Genomic DNA, 25,241 nt, shown 5'->3' with positions numbered 1-25,241 from the left:
GCTATTTAGCGCGCACCACCGCTAACTAAGCTAGCCGTTTCACATCCGTTACACCGGCACGGCCACCTGGTACTGAATCAGCTCTACACTATTTGTATTCAGCAGAGTTGGAATTAGAGAACGGGCTATTTTCACATTTACTTCTTCTAGCTCTGTGAAAATATCAGTCTGTTCACTCAGATTCTCCGATATTTAACCTGAGTGATCCCTCAGACGGTAGGATTGTTACTAAGCTGTAGGCTAAGTGAAGCGACCACTCACTCCCAGTACCTCCAGCCAGCGCAGTAGATGTGTTAGAGGAAGTCCCTAAAAATGGTCAAAGACACCAGCCGCCCTGGTCATAGACTGTTCTCTCTGTACCGGAGCGCCAAGTCCAGGTCCAAGAGGCTTCTAAACAGCTTCTAGCCCCAAGCCATGAGACTCCTGAACAACCAATCAAATGGCTACCCAGACTATTTGCATTGCCCCCCCCCCCCCCCACGCTGCTGCTAATCTATGTTATTATCTATGCATAGTCACTTTAATAACTCTAACTACATGTACATAATTACCTCAATTATCTCGACACCGTTGCCCCCGCACATTGACTCTGTACCCCCTGCTATTGGTATTTATTGCTGCTCTTTAATGATTTGTTATTCTTATATCTTACTTTCTGGGGGTATTTTCTTAAAACTGCATTGTGGTGTTGAGGGCTTGTAAGTAATCATTTCACTGTAAGTCTACACCGGTTGTATTCGGCCCATGTGTCAAATACAATTAGATTAGATTTGATATGTTAATGGGTTGAGTGTCATCACTCAGAACGCTGCTGTAAGGAAGCTTCGTCAGTTCTGCATCTTGTTATCTGCATCATCTGCATATTGGCTTTAGGAGTGGGTTATAGAGTGGTGTTAATGGAGAGGGAAGAAGGACTGTGGTTCTACAAAGAGAAACATCACAGCTGGCTGCTTCATAAGGCTGAGCGATCTGATCACTGTCTGCAAATAGAACACTGCCTTCCATGAACATCTGCGTCCCAATGACATGTTTCTGCTTGTGTTTCAAGCTGCGTTCATACTGCACTTAGCCCAGAGCTAAAAAGAGATCTTAGCCCAGAGCTAAAAAGAGATCTTAGCCCAGAGCTAAAAAGAGATCTTAACCCAGAGCTAAAAAGAGATCTTAGCCCAGAGCTAAAAAGAGATCTTAGCCCAGAGCTAAAAAGAGATCTTAGCCCAGAGCTAAAAAGAGATCTTAGCCCAGAGCTAAAAAGAGATCTTAGCCCAGAGCTAAAAAGAGATCTTAGCCCGAGGCTAAGTGACTGGTCAGCATTGCACATGCTAAAGTGAGTAAGCTTCACCCTTAGCTGAGGGACTGTTCCAGAGTAGGTTAGCACCGACTTTCGGGTTCACAGAGTTCGCGTTGCCACACAATTTGAATATTCTACTGTAGAAAAGCGTCAGTTAGTTTCTGTTAGCCGGGGGCTTGACTGAGGTGCAATATGCAGAAATCGCAATGCCATTTCCTGGTTGCTCAAATTCTAATAGTTGGGGCCTCCCGGATGGCGCAGTGGTCTAGGGCACTGCATCGCAGCTTTAGCTGTGCCACCAGAGACCCTGGGTTCACAGTCGGCCGTGACCCTACAGGCTCTGTCACAGTCGGACCGTGACCAGGAGGTCAGTGGGGCGACGCACAATTGGCCTAGCGTCGTTAGGGAGGGCTTGGCCAGTAGGTGGCGGGCTGGGCGTATTGGGGTGGCTGGCTTCCGGATTGGGTGCGCGCTGTGTTAAGAAGCAGTGCGGCTTGGTTGGGTTGTGTTTCAGAGGATGCATGGCTTTCGACCTTCGTCTCTCCCGAGCCCGTATGGGAGTTGTGGCGATGAGACAAGATAGTAACTACTAACAAAAACGTAACATTAAAAACATATGTTTTTCTAATAGTTCACCTAATTTCAGTTTATGTGACAAAACAAGCAATATGGCGTATAAAATCATTGTACCATCTAAACCATCTACACCATCTAAACCATCTACACCATCTACACCATCTAAACCATCTACACCATCTAAACCATCTACACCATCTACACCATCTAAACCATCTACACCATCTAAACCATCTACACCATCTAAACCATCTACACCATCTAAACCATCTACACCATCTAAACCATCTACACCATCTACACCATCTAAACCATCTACACCATCTAAACCATCTAAACCATCTAAACCATCTACACCATCTAAACCATCTACACCATCTACACCATCTAAACCATCTACACCATCTAAACCATCTACACCATCTACACCATCTAAACCATCTACACCATCTACACCATCTAAACCATCTACACCATCTAAACCATCTACACCATCTACACCATCTAAACCATCTACACCATCTAAACCATCTACACCATCTACACCATCTAAACCATCTACACCATCTAAACCATCTAAACCATCTACACCATCTACACCATCTAAACCATCTACACCATCTACACCATCTACACCATCTACACCATCTAAACCATCTAAGCCATCTAAACCATCTACACCATCTACACCATCTAAACCATCTAAGCCATCTAAACCATCTACACCATCTACACCATCTAAACCATCTAAGCCATCTAAACCATCTACACCATCTACACCATCTACACCATCTAAACCATCTACACCATCTACACCATCTAAACCATCTAAGCCATCTACACCACTGTGAAATATATTTTCAATAACCCAAAATATTGTATTTTCAACTGTTGTACAAAACTAAAAGTTAAGAACGAGAAGCATAGAAATAGCTCATGTAGCTCATGCTTCTTAGACTTGCTTTTAATAAGAATGACAGATCTATAACACACATTTCTATGTGAATTTGGTCAGGTCGCCCAACAGGTTACATATGGCAGCTTTAAGATGTGGGAGATACTGAGTCAGTCAGGCTGTGTGAATCACTAACTGTCCATAAACGGAACTGGAAAAGGAAATGGGTTCTATTTATACTACATTTATCACTACTTACTTCCAGGACTTAGGGGGATTTGGTAGCATTACAGATGCTTTCCACTGCTCCACTTTACTTCAGTTCCCTGCTCTTCTGTCCTCGTTCTGAGATCCTTTACTTCAGTTCCCTGCTCTTCTGTCCTCGTTCTGAGATCCTTTACTTCAGTTCACTGCTCTTCTGTCCTCGTTCTGAGATCCTTTACTTCAGTTCCCTGCTCTTCTGTCCTCGTTCTGAGATCCTTGACTTCAGTTCCCTGCTCTTCTGTCCTCGTTCTGAGATCCTTGACTTCAGTTCCCTGCTCTTCTGTCCTCGTTCTGAGATCCTTGACTTCAGTTCCCTGCTCTTCTGTCCTCGTTCTGAGATCCTTTACTTCAGTTCACTGCTCTTCTGTCCTCGTTCTGAGATCCTTTACTTCAGTTCCCTGCTCTTCTGTCCTCGTTCTGAGATCCTTTACTTCAGTTCCCTGCTCTTCTGTCCTCGTTCTGAGATCCTTTAGAACAAGTTCACACTTCAAAAGGAATACTTGAAACTAAGTGGAAGTGTGCATTTGAAGTTACTATTGTATTCTTAAAGGGATTTCAAGAGGACAACAGCCCCCCTCCCCCAAAAATTACCAATATAGATCAGTCAAACGAAAGTAGGTTATTAGGTTTTGAGGGTGCAGGAACTGCCATTGTGCCAATCCATCCAGCATGCAAGTTATCTTGAAGGGTGGTTCAGGGTAAAGATGGATGGAGTCTGTGCTGTGAGTGTCTCTGGGGATTTGTGTTGATGTCTGAGCCAACGATCCACCGTTACTTTCCCTCTGTGTGACTGAGCACTGAGCAGCAGCTGTAACAGGGCTGGTAACAGACAGAAGGGTCTCAGGCAGGACAGGACAGGACAGGACAGTGACTGACTGAGTGACAGTAACAGGGCTGTTAACAGACAGAAGGGTCTCAGGCAGGACAGGATAGTGACTGACTGAGTGACAGTAACAGGGCTGGTAACAGACAGAAGGGTCTCAGACAGGACAGGACAGTGACTGACTGAGTGACAGTAACAGGGCTGGTAACAGACAGAAGGGTCTCAGGCAGGACAGGACAGTGACTGACTGAGTGACAGTAATAGGGCTGGTAACAGACAGAAGGGTCTCAGGCAGGGCAGGACAGGACAGTGACTGACTGAGTGACAGTAACAGGGCTGGTAACAGACAGAAGGGTCTCAGGCAGGACAGTGACTGACTGAGTGACAGTAACAGGGCTGTTAACAGACAGAAGGGTCTCAGGCAGGACAGTGACTGACTGAGTGACAGTAACAGGGCTGGTAACAGACAGAAGGGTCTCAGGCAGGACAGGACAGTGACTGACTGAGTGACAGTAACAGGGCTGTTAACAGACAGAAGGGTCTCAGGCAGGACAGGACAGTGACTGACTGTGTGACAGTAACAGGGCTAGTAACAGACAGAAGGGTCTCAGGCAGGACAGGACAGTGACTGATTGAGTGACAGTGACAGGGCTGGTAACAGACAGAAGGGTCTCAGGCAGGACAGGACAGTGACTGACTGAGTGACAGTAACAGGGCTGGTAACAGACAGAAGGGCCTCAGGCAGGACAGGACAGTGACTGACTGAGTGACAGTAACAGGGCTGGTAACAGACAGAAGGGTCTCAGGCAGGACAGTGACTGACTGAGTGACAGTAACAGGGCTGTTAACAGACAGAAGGGTCTCAGGCAGGGCAGGACAGTGACTGACTGAGTGACAGTAACAGGGCTGGTAACAGACAGAAGGGTCTCAGGCAGGACAGTGACTGACTGAGTGACAGTAACAGGGCTGGTAACAGACAGAAGGGTCTCAGACAGGACAGGACAGTGACTGAGCACTGAGCAGCAGCTGTAAAAGGGCTGTTAACAGACAGAAGGGTCTCAGGCAGGACAGGACAGTGACTGACTGAGTAACAGGGCTGGTAACAGACAGAAGGGTCTTAGACAGGACAGGACAGTGACTGACTGAGTGACAGTAACAGGGCTGGTAACAGACAGAAGGGTCTCAGGCAGGGCAGGACAGTGACTGACAGCCTGATGATGCCAGTTCCTCATGCCAGGATCCTGCGGCTGGAGGCAGGATCTGCATCCCACATGACCCCCTATTCCCTTCATATGAGACACTGTTGACTCGGTCCCGTAGGGCTCTGGTCTAAAGCAGGGCACTATGTAGGAAATAGGGGGCCATTTATCATGCCTCAGTGTCTCCATCCCCTGCCTGTCGTGGTCAACAGATTGACCAATATCCTTTAACCTTCTTAGTGGAAATGGAAGGCAGAAACCTGCAGAGTCCCTCAGTCCTAATCTTACACTTATTTAGGCTGTTAACCACTCAGAATGACACGCCAGACTGCAGGGAAACTCAATGAGAGTTGTGGCTCATTTCTGAGAGCATCTGCTTAGTACAACACAGCACATTGTGACCGGTTACAGGATCTGAGGCGTTCCATGCAGCTTCCTACTTTCATCTATTTCATTTAACCTTTATTTAAACTAGGCAAGTCAGTTAAGAACAAATTCTTATTTACAATAACGGCCTACCCCCGTCCAAACCCAAACCCGGACGACGCTGGGCCAGTTGTACCCCGTCCTCTGGGACTCCCCATTAAGACCGGTTGTGATAAACCCAAACCCGGACGACACTGGACCAGTTGTACCCCGTCCTCTGGGACACCCCATTAAGACCGGTTGTGATAAACCCAAACCCGGACGACACTGGACCAGTTGTACCCCGTCCTCTGGGACACCCCATTAAGACCAGTTGTACCCCGTCCTCTGGGACTCCCCATTAAGACCAGTTGTACCCCGTCCTCTGGGACACCCCATTAAGACCGGTTGTACCCCGTCCTCTGGGACTCCCCATTAAGACCAGTTGTACCCCGTCCTCTGGGACACCCCATTAAGACCAGTTGTACCCCGTCCTCTGGGACTCCCCATTAAGAGCAGTTGTACCCCGTCTTCTGGGACTCCCCATTAAGACCAGTTGTACCCCGTCCTCTGGGACTCCCCATTAAGACCAGTTGTACCCCGTCCTCTGGGACTCCCCATTAGACCAGTTGTGATTCAGCCTTAACAGTAATATTTGTTTTAAATATTATTGTAGTTTTAATTTTGTTTTGTTGCAGAAAGGCCTTCTTGAACATGTCGACTTTCATGTGCCTTAATTACAAACTGGTCTGAACAACAAAATAAAATCTTATCAAAATCTTTCAAAGGGCATTTTCTCCTACTTGTCTTTTCAGTTGGATAACAAGTGGACCAACTTTTAAAGCAGCATAACTTTTCTCCTACTACAGTGTACCATATAGACCAGCTCTCACTTACATTTGACACAAGGCTCAGTAGAGAAATCTGGACATTATTGTCCATTAAAATGGATCGGTTCTGTTCTCATCGTCTATTACAGAGAGACAGAGACAGAGAGGGTGTAACACACACAGAGAGGGTGTAATGAGCCCTGAGTCTAACAGAGGAGAGGAAGACCAGTCAAACACACACACACACACAGAGACAGAGACAGAGAGACGCACACCTGTCACTATCGTTACGTGCACCTGCGTGTCATCAGACTCACCTGGACTCCATCACCTCCTTGATTACCTTCCTATATATGTCCCTCCCCTTGGTTCCTTCCCCAGACGTTATTGTTTCTGTTCCTGTGTTGTTCCTGTTTCTGGTTTTATGTTGTGTTTATTTATTAAAACACTCACTCCCTGAACTTGCTTCCCGACTCTCAGCGTGCATCGTGTGAGTAGAGTGAGGGAGAGAGAGAGAGAGAAAGAGTGGGGGAGAGGAGAGAGGGAGAGAGTAGGTAGAGTGAGGGAGAGAGAGAGAGAAAGAGTGAGGGAGAGGAGAGAGGGAGGGAGTAGGTAGAGTGAGGGAGAGAAGAGAGAGAGTGAGGGAGAGGAGAGAGGGATAGAGAGAGAGAGAGGGAGAGGAGAGAGGGAGAGAGAGAGAGAGAGAGAGGAGAGAGAGAGAGAGAGAGAGAGGGAGAGAATGGGTAGAGTGAGGGACAGAGAGAGAGAGAGAGAGTGAGGGAGAGGAGAGAGGGAGAGAATGGGTAGAGTGAGGGAGAGAGAGAGAGAGAGAGAGAGTGAGGGAGAGGAGAGGAGAGAGGGAGGGAGTAGGTAGAGTGAGGGAGAGAGAGAGAGGGAGAGGAGAGAGGGAGAGAATGGGTAGAGTGAGGGACAGAGAGAGAGAGAGAGAGTGAGGGAGAGGAGAGAGGGAGGGAATGGGTAGAGTGAGGGAAAGAGAGAGAGAGAGAGAGAGAGTGAGGGAGAGGAGAGAGTGAGGGAGAGGAGAGAGGGAGAGAATGGGTAGAGTGAGGGAGAGATGCTGTGAACGACAAGGCAAGAAGGTCCTTCTATGCCATCAAAAGGAACATAAAATTCAACATACCAGTTAGGATCTGACTAAAACTACTTACATCAGTTATATAACCCATTGGCCTTTATGGTTTTGAGTTCTGGGGTCCGCTCACCACCAAGTCATTCACAAAATGGGACAAACACTGTAACGGCTGTTGGTGGAAGAAGGTGAGGACCAAAGAGCAGCGTGGTTCGTGTTCCTCATTTATTAAATAGAACTGAACACTAAATACAAAGGAACAAAAAGAACAACCGAAACAGCTCCGTCAGGCGCAAAACACAAAGCAACGACCCACCAACACCAGGTGGGAAAAGGCTGCCTAAGTATGATTCCCAATCAGAGACAACGACAGACAGCTGCCTCTGATTGGGAACCATACCAGGCCAAAAACATAGAAAAGAAAACATAGAATGCCCACCCCAACTCACGCCCCGACCAAACCAAAATAGAGACATAAAAAAGGAACTAAGATCAGGGCGTGACAAATTGAGACTCTGCATGCAAAATCCAGAAAATACTACAATTTAAATTCTACAACCACCTAAAAGGAAGCGATTCCCAAACTTTTCATAACAAAGCCATGGCCTACAGAGAGATGAACCTGGAGAAGAGTCCCCTCAGCAAGCTGGTCCACAGAGCCCCAGGACAGCCACACTACAGACCCAGCCAAATCCCTTTTGTACTTTCACTACTTGCACATCATTACAACACCGTACATAGACATAATATGACATTTGAAATGTCTCTATTTCTTTGAAAGTTGTCAGTGTAATATTTACTGTTTATTTTCACTTTTGTTTATTATCTATTTTGTTGCTTTGGCAACGTAAACGTGTTTTCCCAGAGAGGGAGGGGGGGGAGGGGTGGAGGAGGATGTGGTTAATTGACAGGATGTGATGCAGCTTTGTGCAGTGTCGTGACTCCCAGCCCAACCATTATGCATCAGCATCCCAGACATCACTAAGACGCCGCCACTCACCCCCTTTTCCACGTGAGACTGAGAAACCTGCAGTAGCTGCAACATGACCACACTGACCCTGGAGACGTCATCCATCATCCAACCCTTCAGCCCACATCCATCGCTGTAAAAACAGCTCAAATGTGATAGTAAAAGCCGTATCCCCGCTGAACTCTCAGCCAGCGGTACTGTGATTTAGTTATGGGAGCGAGTCCTGCAGACTGTCCACGCGCAGCACCCGCCAAAGGCACCTCATGAGTTTTCTCTCTCTCTGATACACACACACACACACGAGCCTGCACACACACACACACACACACACACACACACACACACACACACACACACACACACACACACACACACACACACACACACACACACACGCACTCTCACACACACACACACACACGCACACACACACGCACACACACACACACACAAGCATGCAGACACACATACATACACACACACACAAAAGCATGCAGACACACACACGAGAGTGCACACATACACACACACACCATTATCCCCCTTGGTCAAGAGATATGTCCTGAGGAAATATGCAGCATATCATGGTGGGACCTGGTCTGTTTGTCATTGTGTGTGTGTGTGTGTGTTTCAAATCAAATCAAATTTGATTTAAAATCAAATCAAATGTTTTCGTCACATACACATGGTTAGCAGATGTTAATGGTCACATACACATGGTTAGCAGATGTTAATGGTCACATACACATGGTTAGCAGATGTTAATGGTCACATACACATGGTTAGCAGATGTTAATGCGAGTGCAGATGCGAAATGCTTGTGCTTCTAGTTCCGACAATGCAGTAATAACCAACAAGTAATCTAACTAACAATTCAAAAACTACTACCTTATACACACAAGTGTAAAGGGATAAAGAATATGTACATAAAGATATATGAATGAGTGATGGTACAGAACGGCATACGCAAGATGCAGTAGATGGTATAGAGTACAGTATATACATATGAGATGAGTAATGTAGGGTATGTAAACATTATATAAAGTGGCTAGTGATACATTTTTACATCAATTTTTCCATTATTAAAGTGGCTGGAGTTGAGTCAGCGTGTTGGCAGCAGCCACTCAATGTTAGTGGTGGCTGTTTAACAGTCTGATGGCCTTGAGATAGAAGCTGTTTTTCAGTCTCTCGGTCCCTGCTTTGATGCACCTGTACTGACCTCGCCTTCTGGATGATAGCGGGGTGAACAGGCAGCGGCTCGGGTTGTTGTTGTCCTTGATGATCTTTATGGCCTTCCTGTGACATCGGGTGGTGTAGGTGTCCTGGAGGGCAGGTAGTTTGCCCCCGCTGATGCGTTGTGCAGACCGCACCACCCTCTGGAGAGTCCTGTGGTTGTGGGCGGAGCAGTTGCCGTACCAGGCGGTGATACAGCCCGACAGGATGCTCTCGATTGTGCATCTGTAAAAGTTTGTAAGTGCTTTTGGTGACAAGCCACATTTCTTCAGCCTCCTGAGGTTGAAGAGGCGCTGCTGCACCTTCTTCACAACGCTCTCTGTTGTTTTGTTGACGTTGAGTGTGAGGTTATTTTCCTGACACCACACTCCGAGGGCCCTCACCTCCTCCCTGTAGGCCGTCTCGTCATTGTTGGTAATCAAGCCTACCACGGTAGTGTCGTCTGCAAACTTGATGTTTGAGTTGGAGGCGTGCATGGCCACGCAGTCATGGGTGAACAGGGAGTACAGGAGAGGGCTCAGAACGCACCCTTGTGGGGCCCCAGTGTTCAGGATCAGCGGGGTGAAGATGTTGTTACCTACCCTCACCACCTGGGGGCGGCCCGTCAGAAAGTCCAGGACCCAGTTGCACAGGGCGGGGTCGAGACCCAGGGTCTTGAGCTTGATGATGAGTTTGGAGGGTACTATGGTGTTAAATGCTGAGCTGTAGTCTATGAACAGCATTCTTACATAGGTATTCCTCTTGTCCAGATGAGTTAGGGCAGTGTGCAGTGTGGTTGCGATTGCGTCGTCTGTGGACCTATTGGGGTGGTTTGTGTCTGTGTCTGTGTGGCTGTGTGTCTATGTGTGTGTGTGTGTTCTGTGATATAGCCTGCACAGTGTTTACCAAGATAACAGAGGAAGAGTAATCCTACTCATGTGGTGGCTGGGACACAGAGTTTACCAAGATAACAGACGAAGAGTAATCCTACTAATTTGGTGGCTGGGACACAGAGTTTACCAAGATAACAGAGGAAGAGTAATCCTACTCATGTGGTGGCTGGGACACAGAGTTTACCAAGATAACAGAGGAAGAGTAATCCTACTCATGTGGTGGCTGGGACACAGAGTTTACCAAGATAACAGAGGAAGAGTAATCCTACTCATGTGGTGGCTGGGACACAGAGTTTACCAAGATAACAGAGGAAGAGTAATCCTACTGATGTGGTGGCTGGGACACAGAGTTTACCAAGATAACAGAGGAAGAGTAATCCTACTCATGTGGTGGCTGGGACACAGAGTTTACCAAGATAACAGAGGAAGAGTAATCCTACTGATGTGGTGGCTGGGACACAGAGTTTACCAAGATAACAGAGGAAGAGTAATCCTACTCATGTGGTGGCTGGGACACAGTGTTTACCAAGATAACAGAGGAAGAGTAATCCTACTGATGTGGTGGCTGGGACACAGTGTTTACCAAGATAACAGAAGAAGAGTAATCCTACTCATGTGGTGGCTGGGACACAGAGTTTACCAAGATAACAGAGGAAGAGTAATCCTACTCATGTGGTGGCCGGGACACAGAGTTTACCAAGATAACAGAGGAAGAGTAATCCTACTGATGTGGTGGCTGGGACACAGAGTTTACCAAGATAACAGAGGAAGAGTAATCCTACTCATGTGGTGGCTGGGACACAGAGTTTACCAAGATAACAGAGGAAGAGTAATCCTACTGATGTGGTGGCTGGGACACAGAGTTTACCAAGATAACAGAAGAAGAGTAATCCTACTCATGTGGTGGCTGGGACACAGAGTTTACCAAGATAACAGAGGAAGAGTAATCCTACTCATGTGGTGGCTGGGACACAGAGTTTACCAAGATAACAGAGGAAGAGTAATCCTACTGATGTGGTGGCTGGGACACAGAGTTTACCAAGATAACAGAGGAAGAGTAATCCTACTCATGTGGTGGCTGGGACACAGAGTTTACCAAGATAACAGAAGAAGAGTAATCCTACTCATGTGGTGGCTGGGACACAGTGTTTACCAAGATAACAGAGGAAGAGTAATCCTACTCATGTGGTGGCTGGGACACAGAGTTTGTTGTGGCCTCACTGGAATGTTGTGTCTTCACCAGCCAGGTGGGTTCTATGAATAGATTTATTTGCTCTACTTCCTACTTCCTGCTTCAGGTGGACTGGATTGGCTGTGTTGAGGACAGAAAGGTGGACAGATGAGGACAGAGGAGGATAGAGAGAGCTGATGAATGGAGGTGTGATTAACGAGTATGCCAGGCATAGCTGCCAGGGTCCACCTATAAGGGAAAGACCGCGGGGAGAACAGGACTTCTCTAGCTATGCTTCTGTACAGGTGGATACAGTACTGCATAGTGCAACTCTTGGAGAACAATGGAACGCGTAGAAATGCGTGAGTTTAAAAATCAAAAATATGTGTTTTTATTAAATTCCACTGTCCTCCAAGAGGAATTTCCTGTTCACTTCAGACTGCTCCTCAGTTCATGCACCTTGGTTGGAGAGCCAGGTAGCTGCAGTGATACATACAGTAACTGACTGAAAGCTCAGACTTTACACTCTCTCTGATCTGGGGACATATTAGGTTTTTCTATGTTTTATTATTATTGTCCATGTCATCTTATTCACTGTGATCTAAAACCCAAACCTGATCCCAAATTAGCACTCCTCCTCTGTGATCTAAAACCCAAACCTGATCCCAAATTAGCACTCCTCCTCTGTGATCTAAAACCCAAACCTGATCCCAAATTAGCACTCCTCCTCTGTGATCTAAAACCCAAACTTGATCCCAAATTAGCACTCCTCCTCTGTGATCTAAAACCCAAACCTGATCCCAAATTAGCACTCCTCCTCTGTGATCTAAAACCCAAACCTGATCCCAAATTAGCACTCCTCCTCTGTGATCTAAAACCCAAACCTGATCCCAAATTAGCACTTCTCCTCTGTGATCTAAAACCCAAACCTGATCCCAAATTAGCACTCCTCCTCTGTGATCTAAAACCCAAACCTGATCCCAAATTAGCACTTCTCCTCTGTGATCTAAAACCCAAACCTGATCCCAAATTAGCACTCCTCCTCTGTGATCTAAAACCCAAACCTGATCCCAAATTAGCACTCCTCCTCTGTGATCTAAAACCCAAACCTGATTCCAAATTAGCACTTCTCCTCTGTGATCTAAAACCCAAACCTGATTCCAAATTAGCACTTCTCCTCTGTGATCTAAAACCCAAACCTGATCTCAAATTAGCACTCCTCCTCTGTGATCTAAGACCCAAACCTGATCCCAAATTAGCACTCCTCCTCTGTGATCTAAAACCCAAACCTGATCCCAAATTAGCACTCCTCCTCTGTGATCTAAAACCCAAACCTGATCCCAAGTTAGCACTCCTCCTCTGTGATCTAAAACCCAAACCTGATCCCAAATTAGCACTCCTCCTCTGTGATCCAAAACCCAAACCTGATCCCAAGTTAGCACTCTGTGATCTAAAACCCAAACCTGATCCCAAATTAGCACTCCTCCTCTGTGATCTAAAATCCAAACCTGATCCCAAATTAGCACTCCTCCTCTGTGATCTAAAACTCAAACCTGATCCCAAATTAGCACTCCTCCTCTGTGATCTAAAACCCAAACCTGATCCCAAATTAGCACTCCTCCTCTGTGATCTAAAACCCAAACCTGATCCCAAATTAGCACTCCTCCTCTGTGATCTAAAACCCAAACCTGATCCCAAATTAGCACTCCTCCTCTGTGATTTAAAACCCAAACCTGATCCCAAATTAGCACTCCTCCTCTGTGATCACTTGATACACATGGCCCAGACTTTTAGTCAGAGTTTGGTGAGATGCACCACTCAGGGAGTAATGTGTGGTGTTGTGAATGGTTGGACGGTGTCACGGGCGTCGTAAGAAGTGGACCAAGGTGCAGCGGAGTGAGCGTATATATTCCTTTTATTTATAGAAAATGTAGTCAAGGAAACAAGGAACCGACTGTGAAGCTTAACTTCGGCTATAATGCCTCTAACAAAGTTAACTACCCACAATAACAAAAGGAAAAAAGGCTACCTAAGTATGATTCCCAATCAGAGACATTGATAGTCAGCTGTCCCTGATTGAGAACCATACCCGGCCAACACATAGAAATAAAGAAACTAGAATGCCCACCCTAGTCACACCGTGGCCTAACCAAAATAGAGAATAAAAGCCTCTCTATGGCCAGGGCGTGACAGACAGATGGCAGCCTCTAGCTCTTCCTCTAGCTCTTCCTCAGCCGTAATCACATCAGTATTGGATGGCTCACCGCCGGCCAGTCGTAATGGCTTCGTCTACAATTATCTGACTGCTGTTACAGTTACAGAATTGCATTCCCATCGATCTCTTGGCACCGCCTTTATCGTCACCTCCCGTGTCCTGGCCTGCATCCCAAATGGAACCCTATTCCTACATAGGGCACTACTTAGTAGTAGAGAGGGAATAGGGCACTACTTAGTAGTAGAGAGGGAATAGGGCACTACTTAGTAGTAGAGAGGGAATAGGGCATTACTTAGTAGTAGAGAGGGAATAGGGCACTACTTAGTAGTAGAGAGGGAATAGGGCACTACTTAGTAGTAGAGAGGGAATAGGGCACTACTTAGTAGTATAGAGTGAATAGTGCACTACTTAGTAGTAGAGAGGGAATGGGGCACTACTTAGTAATAGAGAGGGAATAGGGCACTACTTAGTAGTAGAGAGGGAATAGGGCACTACTAAGTAGCCAGTCAGCCATTCAGTCAGTCAGCCAGCCAGTCAGTCAGTCAGTCAGACAGTCAACTGTTCAGTCAACTAGTCAGCCAGCCAGTCAGTCAGCCAGTCAGCTGTTCAGTCAGCCAGTCAGCCAGCCAGTCAGTCAGTCAGTCAGTCAGTCAGCCAGTCAGCTGTTCAGTCAGCCACAGGCAGACAGCCAGTCAGCTGTTCAGTCAGCCAGCCAGTCAGCTATTCAGTCAGCCAGCCAGCCAGTCAGTCAGCTGTTCAGTCAGCCAGTCAGTCAGCCAGTCAGCTGTTCAGTCAGCCAGCCAGTCAGCTATTCAGTCAGCCAGCCAGCCAGTCAGTCAGCTGTTCAGTCAACCAGTCAGTCAGCCAGCCAGTCAGCAGTTCAGTCAGCCAGTCAGCTGTTCAGTCAGCCAGTCAGCCAGCCAGTCAGTCAGTCAGTCAGTCAGTCAGCCAGTCAGCTGTTCAGTCAGCCACAGGCAGACAGCCAGTCAGCTGTTCAGTCAGCCAGCCAGTCAGCTATTCAGTCAGCCAGCCAGCCAGTCAGTCAGCTGTTCAGTCAGCCAGTCAGTCAGCCAGTCAGCTGTTCAGTCAGTCAGCCAGTCAGCTGTTCAGTCAGCCAGTCAGCCAGCCTGTCAGTCAGTCAGTCAGTCAGTCAGCCAGTCAGCTGTTCAGTCAGCCACAGGCAGACAGCCAGTCAGCTGTTCAGTCAGCCAGCCAGTCAGCTATTCAGTCAGCCAGCCAGCCAGTCAGTCAGCTGTTCAGTCAGCCAGTCAGTCAGCCAGTCAGCTGTTCAGTCAGCCAGCCAGTCAGCTATTCAGTCAGCCAGCCAGCCAGTCAGTCAGCTGTTCAGTCAACCAGTCAGTCAGCCAGCCAGTCAGCAGTTCAGTCAGCCAGTCAGCTGTTCAGTCAGCCAGTCACCTGTTCAGTCAGCCAGTCAGTCAGCCAGCCAGTCAGTCAGCTGTTCAGTCAGCCAGTCAGCCAGCCAGCCAGTCAGTCAGCTGTTCAGTCAGCCAGTCAGTCAGCCAGCCAGTCAGCAGTTCAGTCAGCCAGTCAGCTGTTCAGTCAGCCAGTCAGTCAGCTAGCCAGTCAGCCAGTCAGCAGGCCCATTCTCTGAACATCTCCATAATGCATCAGGATTCTAAAAGTGATTTCCATAACAAGGCCTGGGCTGGGAAGTGGGAAGTTGTATCATTTGGAGAGATCAGATAATGCCTTGAAGTAATGACCACTCTGGCCTGATCTCCATCTTGGCTATGGGGAAAATCGATATCAGCTGTTGAGCAGATGGAAAAAACATTGAGTTATATTGCTGTAGTTCAGTGATAACCTCTTAAAAGAGTGTGTCACTCAACGGTTAACTACTCTGCTTCGAGCCCTCTTCCTCCCTCCCTGCCTGTCCGTCTGTGTCTGTGTTCGCCGGTTTGTCAGCCTACAGCTTTGTGGGAGGCTGGACATCCACTTCTCCCCCCCCCCCACACACACTTCCAACCCTCCTCTGAAAAGAATGATGGGTTCCTAGTTTCTGATGGTAGCTAATGGGATATCCAGTGTTATTATAGTGGTAACAGTTAGATGATAGCTAATGGGATATCCAGTGTTATTATAGTGGTAACAGTTAGATGATAGCTAATGGGATATCCAGTGTTATTATAGTGGTAACAGTTAGATGATAGCTAATGGGATATCCAGTGTTATTATAGTGGTAACAGTTAGATGATAGCTAATGGGATATCCAGTGTTATTATAGTGGTAACAGTTAGATGATAGCTAATGGGATATCCAGTGTTATTATAGTGGTAACAGTTAGATGATAGCTAATGGGATATCCAGTGTTATTAAAGTGGTAACAGTTAGATGATAGCTAATGGGATATCCAGTGTTATTATAGTGGTAACAGTTAGATGATAGCTAATGGGATATCCAGTGTTATTATAGTGGTAACAGTTAGATGATAGCTAATGGGATATCCAGTGTTATTAAAGTGGTAACAGTTAGATGGTAGCTAATGGGATATCCAGTGTTATTATAGTGGTAACAGTTAGATGATAGCTAATGGGATATCCAGTGTTATTATAGTGGTAACAGTTAGATGATAGCTAATGGGATATCCAGTGTTATTATAGTGGTAACAGTTAGATGATAGCTAATGGGATATCCAGTGTTATTATAGTGGTAACAGTTAGATGATAGCTAATGGGATATCCAGTGTTATTATAGTGGTAACAGTTAGATGATAGCTAATGGGATATCCAGTGTTATTATAGTGGTAACAGTTAGATGATAGCTAATGGGATATCCAGTGCTATTATAGTGGTAACAGTGTGATGATAGCTAATGGGATATCCAGTGTTATTATAGTGGTAACAGTTAGATGATAGCTAATGGGATATCCAGTGTTATTATAGTGGTAACAGTTAGATGATAGCTAATGGGATATCCAGTGTTATTATAGTGGTAACAGTTAGGTGATAGCTAATGGGATATCCAGTGTTATTATAGTGGTAACAGTTAGATGATAGCTAATGGGATATCCAGTGTTATTATAGTGGTAACAGTTAGATGATAGCTAATGGGATATCCAGTGTTATTATAGTGGTAACAGTTAGATGATAGCTAATGGGATATCCAGTGTTATTATAGTGGTAACAGTTAGATGGTAGCTAATGGGATATCCAGTGTTATTATAGTGGTAACAGTTAGATGATAGCTAATGGGATATCCAGTGTTATTATAGTGGTAACAGTTAGATGATAGCTAATGGGATATCCAGTGTTATTATAGTGGTAACAGTTAGATGATAGCTAATGGGATATCCAGTGTTATTATAGTGGTAACAGTTAGATGATAGCTAATGGGATATCCAGTGTTATTATAGTGGTAACAGTTAGATGATAGCTAATGGGATATCCAGTGTTATTATAGTGGTAACAGTTAGATGATAGCTAATGGGATATCCAGTGTTATTATAGTGGTAACAGTTAGATGATAGCTAATGGGATATCCAGTGTTATTATAGTGGTAACAGTTAGATGATAGCTAATGGGATATCCAGTGTTATTATAGTGGTAACAGTTAGATGATAGCTAATGGGATATCCAGTGTTAATATAGTGGTAACAGTTAGGTGATAGCTAATGGGATATCCAGTGTGTCCCAACGATAGACAACAACAAATCCGGACCTCTTGTGATCAGTTTTACTGTCTAGAATCACAACGAGAGTCCCGTCATAAAAGCAAGAAGTCTAAATCATTCTGTCTCCTGCTGGAGACGAGTGGTGTGTGTCCCACATGACATCCTATTCAGACACCCTTTTCACCCTATTCGGACCATAGGGCTCTAGTCAAACGTATTGCACTATATAGGGAATAGGGTGTCATTCGGGACAAACCCTATGCATGGGGTTCATTCTGTCTACCATATACAGGCTGTGTGTTGAAAATGTACTCTGAAGATAAGCTTACATGTTTTCCCCAGGGATCGTCTTCCAGCAGCCCGCCGGCCAGGTTGCTAATGGAAACGTTTCACGTCAACATGACATGGCTGTCGATAGACAGTGGACCCACAGGATGACAGGGATATGTGTCTCATCTTGTCCCGACCCACAGGATGACAGGGATATGTGTCTCATCTTGTCCCGACCCACAGGATGACAGGAATATGTGTCTCATCTTGTCCCGACCCACAGGATGACAGGGATTATGTGTCTCATCTTGTCCCGACCCACAGGATGACAGGGATTATGTGTCTCATCTTGTCCCGACCCACAGGATGACAGGGATTATGTGTCTCATCTTGTCCCGACCCACAGGATGACAGGGATATGTGTCTCATCTTGTCCCGACCCACAGGATGACAGGATATGTGTCTCATCTTGTCCCGACCCACAGGATGACAGGGATATGTGTCTCATCTTGTCCCGACCCACAGGATGACAGGGATATGTGTCTCATCTTGTCCCGACCCACAGGATGACAGGAATATGTGTCTCATCTTGTCCCGACCCACAGGATGACAGGGATTATGTGTCTCATCTTGTCCCGACCCACAGGATGACAGGGATTATGTGTCTCATCTTGTCCCGACCCACAGGATGACAGGGATTATGTGTCTCATCTTGTCCCGACCCACAGGATGACAGGATCTGTGTCTCATCTTGTCCCTACTGCGTACTTTGTTCACTGCGTGATCGTTTAGCTATGATTCACAGGTTTAGTCATTTATCAGACACTCTTATCCAGAGTGACTTACAGGACCAATTAGGGTTGAGAGATTTTACATCTCGTTGGCTCGAGGATTCGAACCAGCAACCTTTCTGTTACTGGCCCAACTCTCTAACTGCTAGGCTACCTGTCCCCGGATGGATGGGTGGTTCCTTGGGAGAGGTGTAATTGCATTGACCATATGGGGTCGTACATTGTGAAGTCAAACGCATGCAGACTCCTATCAAAGAAATGCTATTTGGGTTCTATAACAATCTGGGCTGTTAAGTTGCATCCTGGTAGTACAGTACACTACCTTTGACCATATGGGTTGACAACCTTTGACCTGCCGAGGATGCTATATGCTCAGTTCCAGTTCTGGTCCATCCCCCTCTCTGTGGTGTAGATAATACAGTGACTTCATCATGGCCTTGATCCTATAGTTCTGGTACCAGACCAGTCACAGCCTTGATCCTATAGCTCTGGTACCAGACCAGTCACAGCCTTGATCCTATAGCTCTGGTACCAGACCAGTCACAGCCTTGATCCTATAGCTCTGGTACCAGACCAGTCACAGCCTTGATCCTATAGCTCTGGTACCAGACCAGTCACAGCCTTGATCCTATAGCTCTGGTACCAGACCAGTCACAGCCTTGATCCTATAGCTCTGGTACCAGACCAGTCACAGCCTTGTATCCTCCTCCCCCTCCTCCTCCCCCTCCTCCTCCTCTATATCTGTGTCTTGTATCCCTCTTCCTCCTCCTCCTCCTCCTCCTCCTCCTCCTCTATAGCTGTATCTTGTATCCCTCTTCCTCCTCCTCCTCCTCCTCCTCTATATCTGTGTCTTGTATCCCTCTTCCTCCTCCTCCTCCTCCTCCTCCTCCTCTATATCTGTGTCTTGTATCCCTCTTCCTCCTCTTCCTCCTCCTCCTCTATAGCTGTATCTTGTATCCCTCTTCCTCCTCCTCCTCCTCCTCCTCCTCCTCCTCCTCCTCCTCCTCCTCCTCCTCTATATCTGTTTATTGTATCCCTCTTCCTCTTCCTCCTCCTCCTCCTCCTCCTCCTCCTCTATATCTGTGTCTTGTATCCCTCTTCCTCCTCCTCCTCCTCCTCCTCTATATATGTGTCTTGTATCCCTCTTCCTCCTCCTCCTCCTCCTCCTCTATATCTGTGTCTTGTATCCCTCTTCCTCCTCTTCCTCCTCCTCCTCTATAGCTGTATCTTGTATCCCTCTTCCTCCTCCTCCTCCTCCTCCTCCTCCTCCTCCTCCTCCTCTATATCTGTGTATTGTATCCCTCTTCCTCTTCCTCCTCTTCCTCCTCCTCCTCCTCCTCTATATCTGTGTCTTGTATCCCTCCTCCTCCTCCTCCTCCTCTATATCTGTGTATTGTATCCCTCTTCCTCCTCCTCCTCCTCCTCTATATCTGTGTCTTGTATCCCTCTTCCTCCTCCTCCTCCTCCTCCTCCTCCTCCTCCTCTATATCTGTGTCTTGTATCCCTCTTCCTCTTCCTCCTCTTCCTCCTCCTCCTCCTCCTCTATATATGTGTCTTGTATCCCTCTTCCTCCTCCTCCTCCTCCTCCTCTATATCTGTGTCTTCTATCCCTCTTACTCCTCCTCCTCCTCCTCCTCGATATCTGTGTCTTGTATCCCTCCTCCTCCTCCTCCTCCTCCTCCTCTATATCTGTGTATTGTATCCCTCTTCCTCCTCCTCCTCCTCCTCGATATCTGTGTCTTGTATCCCTCCTCCTCCTCCTCCTCCTCCTCCTCTATATCTGTGTATTGTATCCCTCTTCCTCCTCCTCCTCCTCCTTTATATCTGTGTCTTGTATCCCTCCTCCTCCTCCTCCTCCTCCTCCTCCTCATCCTCCTCCTCCTCCTCCTCCTCCTCTATATCTGTGTCTTGTATCCCTCCTCCTCCTCCTCCTCTATATCTGTGTATTGTATCCCTCTTCCTCCTCCTCCTTTATATCTGTGTCTTGTATCCCTCTTCCTCCTCCTCCTCCTCCTCCTCCTCCTCCTCTATATCTGTGTATTGTATCCCTCCTCCTCCTCCTCCTCCTCTATATCTGTGTATTGTATCCCTCTTCCTCCTCCTCTTCCTCCTCCTCCTCTATATATGTGTCTTGTATCCCTCTTCCTCCTCCTCCTCCACCTCCTCCTCCTCCTCCTCTATATCTGTGTATTGTATTCCTCCTCCTCCTCCTCCTCCTCCTCATCTATATCTGTGTCTTGTATCCCTCTTCCTCCTCCTCCTCCTCCTCCTCCTCCTCCTCTATATCTGTATCTTGTATCCCTCCTCCTCCTCCTCCTCCTCCTCCTCATCCTCCTCCTCCTCCTCCTCCTCCTCCTCCTCCTCCTCTATATCTGTATCTTGTATCCCTCCTCCTCCTCATCCTCCTCCTCCTCCTCCTCCTCCTCCTCCTCCTCTATATCTGTGTATTGTATCCCTCTTCCTCCTCCTCCTCTATAGTTGTATCTTGTATCCCTCCTCCTCCTCATCCTCCTCCTCCTCCTCCTCCTCCTCCTCCTCCTCCTCCTCTATATCTGTGTATTGTATCCCTCTTCCTCCTCCTCCTCTATAGTTGTATCTTGTATCCCTCCTCCCCTATAGCTTTGTTAGTAGACAGATGAGCTGTCAGAGATAAGAATTGTGTCCCAAATAGTACCCTACTCCTTATAAAGTGCTCTACTTCTGACCAGAGCCCTATGGGCACTGTATACGGAATAGGGTGCCATTTGGGATGTTACCAAGGTGGCTGGTTACCAGGACAAACGTGTCTGTCAGGCTTGGTGAATGCTGCAGCCTGCCAGCCACCCACGTTGCTGTTTTTAATTGTCCTCACATCTTACAAGACCAATAATAAAGGTCTCAGGCTAGTTGGCCTCTTTCAATTCAATTCCATTCATTTTGACAATACCATTTCATCAAGGCTTTACATGTAGTCCTGCGGGACCGTTTCACACTGTGTAAAGCACAACATCTCCTTAAGTTACTTTTTCACCCAGTGGAGAATTATTCTGGTGATTTTAAACTAATTTAAAGAGCCCTGGTCAAAAGTAGTGCACTATGTAGGGAAGAGGGTGCCATTTGGGACACAAACAAGGGGTGTTGGAATGTCTGCTCCAGTGTCAGTCTGTAGTGGATAGAAAACTCCTTTCTCTCTCAGACAGTCAGTAAAATGATGGTGTTTAAATAATGCAGTCAACATTACGATGATGGTGTTTAAATAATGCAGTCAACATTACGATGAAGGTGTTTAAATAATGCAGTCAACATTAGGACACAATAACTCTTTGAGAAGTTACCAGGCAAAAGTTTGGACACCTACTCATTCAAGGGTTTTTCTTTATTTTGACTATTTTCTCCATTGTAAAATAATAGTGAAGAACTCAGAACTATGAAATAACACATATATAATCATGTAGTAACCCAAAAAGTGGGTGGTCCTCTCTCCTGTGGTCCTCTCTCCTGTGGTCCTCTCTCCTGTGGTCCTCTCTCCTGTGGTCCTCTCTCCTGTGGTCCTCTCTCCTGTGAGCCTCTCTCCTGTGGTCCTCTCTCCTGTGAGCCTCTCTCCTGTGGTCCTCTCTCCTGTGAGCCTCTCTCCTGTGGTCCTCTCTCCTGTGAGCCTCTCTCCTGTGGTCCTCTCTCCTGTGAGCCTCTCTCCTGTGGTCCTCTCTCCTGTGGTCCTCTTTCCTGTGGTCCTCTCTCCTGTGGTCCTCTCTCCTGTGGTCCTCTTTCCTGTGAGCCTCTCTCCTTTGAGCCTCTCTCCTGTGGTCCTCTCTCCTGTGGTCCTCTCTCCTGTGAGCCTCTCTCCTGTGGTCCTCTCTCCTGTGAGCCTCTCTCCTGTGGTCCTCTCTCCTGTGAGCCTCTCTCCTGTGGTCCTCTCTCCTGTGGTCCTCTCTCCTGTGGTCCTCTCTCCTGTGATCCAAGAACAACAACACATCCGCCACACTGACCAACACGGGGGCCACTTAGGGGTGTGTGCTCAGTCCTCTCCTGTACTGTGCTCGTCATGGCGCAACACCATCATGAAGTTTGGTGATGACACGACAGTGGACTGACTAGTGACGACGATCAAATCAAATCAAATCAAATCAAATTTTATTTGTCACATACACATGGTTAGCAGATGTTAATGTGAGTGTAGCGAAATGCTTGTGCTTCTAGTTCCGACAATGCAGTAATAACCAACAAGTAATCTAACTAACAATTCCAAAACTACTGTCTTATACACACACACAAGTGTAAGGGGATAAAGAATATGTACATAAGGATATATGAATGAGTGATGGTACAGAGCAGCATAGGCAAGATACAGTAGATGGTATCGAGTACAGTATATACATATGAGATGAGTATGTAAACAAAGTGGCATAGTTAAAGTGGCTAGTGATACATGTATTACATAAGGATGCAGTCGATGATATAGAGTACAGTATATACGTATGCATATGAGATGAATAATGTAGGGTAAGTAACATTATATAAGGTAGCATTGTTTAAAGTGGCTAGTGATATATTTACATCATTTCCCATCAATTTCATTATTAAAGTGGCTGGAGTTGAGTCAGTGTCAGTGTCAGTGTGTTGGCAGCAGCCACTCAATGTTAGTGGTGGCTGTTTAACAGTCTGATGGCCTTGAGATAGAAGCTGTTTTTCAGTCTCTCGGTCCCAGCTTTGATGCACCTGTACTGACCTCGCCTTCTGGATGATAGCGGGGTGAACGGGCAGTGGCTCGAGTGGTTGATGTCCTTGATGATCTTTATGGCCTTCCTGTGACATCGGGTGGTGTAGGTGTCCTGGAGGGCAGGTAGTTTGCCCCCGGTGATGCGTTGTGCAGACCTCACTACCCTCTGGAGAGCCTTACGGTTGTGTGCGGAGCAGTTGCCGTACCAGGCGGTGATACAGCCCGCCAGGATGCTCTCGATTGTGCATCTGTAGAAGTTTGTGAGTGCTTTTGGTGACAAGCCAAATTTCTTCAGCCTCCTGAGGTTGAAGAGGCGCTGCTGCGCCTTCTTCACGATACTGTCTGTGTGAGTGGACCAATTCAGTTTGTCTGTGATGTCTGTGATGTGTATGCCGAGGAACTTAAAACTTGCTACCCTCTCCACTACTGTTCCATCGATGTGGATAGGGGGATGAGGCAGCCTATAGGGAGGAGGTCAGAGACCTGTGGTGCCAGGACAGCAACCTCTCCCTAAACTTCAGCAAGACAAAGGAGCTGATCGTGGATGACAGGAAACGGAGGGGTGAGCATGCCCCCATCCACATCGATGGGGCTGTAGTCGAGCGGGTCGAGAGCTTCAAGTTCCTCTGTGTCCACGTCACTAAGGAATTAACATGGTCCACACACACCCACACAGTTGTGAAGAGTGCAAGACAACGCCTCTTCCCCCTCAGGAGGCTGAAAAGAATTGGCATCGGCCTTCAGATCCTCAAAAGGTTCTGCATCAGCGCTCGACACCCGACCGCGAGGCACTACAGAGGTTGGTGAGCATGGCCCTGTACATCACTGGGACCCAGCTCCCTGCCAACCATGGCCTCTATACCAGGCGGTGTCAGACGAAGACCCCAAAAATGTTTAAAGACTCCAGCCACAGACGGTTCTCTCGGTTTTTGTTTTCTCATGATTTGGTTGGGTCTAATTGTGCTGCTGTCCTGGGGCTCTGTGGGGTGTGTTTATGTTTGTGAACAGAGCCCCAGGACCAGCTTGCTTAGGGGACTCTTCTCCAGGTTCATCTCTCTGTAGGGGATGGCTTTGTTATGGAAGGTTGGGGAATCGTTTCCTTTTAGGTGGTTGTAGAATTTAACAGCTCTTTTCTGGATTTTGATAATTAGTGGGTATCGGCCTAATTCTGCTCTGCATGCATTATTTGGTGTTCTACGTTGTACACGGAGGATATTTTTGCAGAATTCTGCATGCAGAGTCTCAATTTGGTGTTTGTCCCATTTTGTGAAGTCTTGGTTGGTGAGCGGATCCCAGACCTCACAACCATAAAGGGCAATGGGCTCTATGACTGATTCAAGTATTTTTAGCAAGATCCTAATTGGTATGTAGAAATGTATGTTCCTTTTGATGGCATAGAATGCCCTTCTTGCCTTGTCTCTCAGATCGTTCACAGCTTTGTGGAAGTTACCTGTGGCGCTGATGTTTAGGCCAAGGTATGTATAGTGTTTTGTGTGCTCTAGGGCAACAGTGTCTAGATGGAATTTGTATTTGTGGTCCTGGCGACTGGACCTTTTTTGGAACACCATTATTTTGGTCTTACTGAGATTTACTGTCAGGGCCCAGGTCTGTAGGCCCTCCTTGGTTGGTGACAGAAGCACCAGATCATCAGCAAACAGTAGACATTTGACTTCGGATTCTAGTAGGGTGAGGCCGGGTGCTGCAGACTTTTCTAGTGCCCGCGCCAATTTGTTGATGTATATGTTGAAGAGGTTGGGGCTTAAGCTGCATCCCTGTCTCACCCCACGACCCTGTGTGAAGAAATGTGTGTGTTTTTTGCCAATTTTAACCGCACACTTGTTGTTTGTGTACATGGATTTTATAATGTCGTATGTTTTACCCCCAACACCACTTTCCATCAATTTGTATAGCAGACCCTCATGACAAATTGAGTCGAAGGCTTTTTTGAAATCAACAAAGCATGAGAAGACTTTGCCTTTGTTTTGGTTTGTTTGGTTGTCAATTCGGGTGTGCAGGGTGAAT

The 25,241-nt window shown here is 46.8% G+C and overlaps 1 protein-coding gene across 2 annotated transcripts in view; it reads left to right on the top strand.

Annotated features, from left to right (window-relative positions):
- Positions 1-25,241, top strand: part of osbpl3b (oxysterol binding protein-like 3b) — a 116,768-nt gene that overhangs the window by 12,864 nt on the left and 78,663 nt on the right. For both annotated transcript variants that reach the window (XM_036936684.1, XM_036936683.1), the window contains exon 2: positions 6,781-6,786. The gene's annotated coding sequence lies outside the window, so the exon portion shown is untranslated. The remainder of the gene's footprint in view (positions 1-6,780; positions 6,787-25,241) is intronic.

Source organism: Oncorhynchus mykiss, chromosome 2, assembly GCF_013265735.2.
Source record: "Oncorhynchus mykiss isolate Arlee chromosome 2, USDA_OmykA_1.1, whole genome shotgun sequence".
In the NCBI taxonomy this organism is placed as follows: Eukaryota; Metazoa; Chordata; class Actinopteri; order Salmoniformes; family Salmonidae; genus Oncorhynchus; species Oncorhynchus mykiss.
The sequence above is the reverse complement of the archived record's forward strand: the minus strand, read 5'-3'. Positions and strand labels throughout refer to the sequence as shown.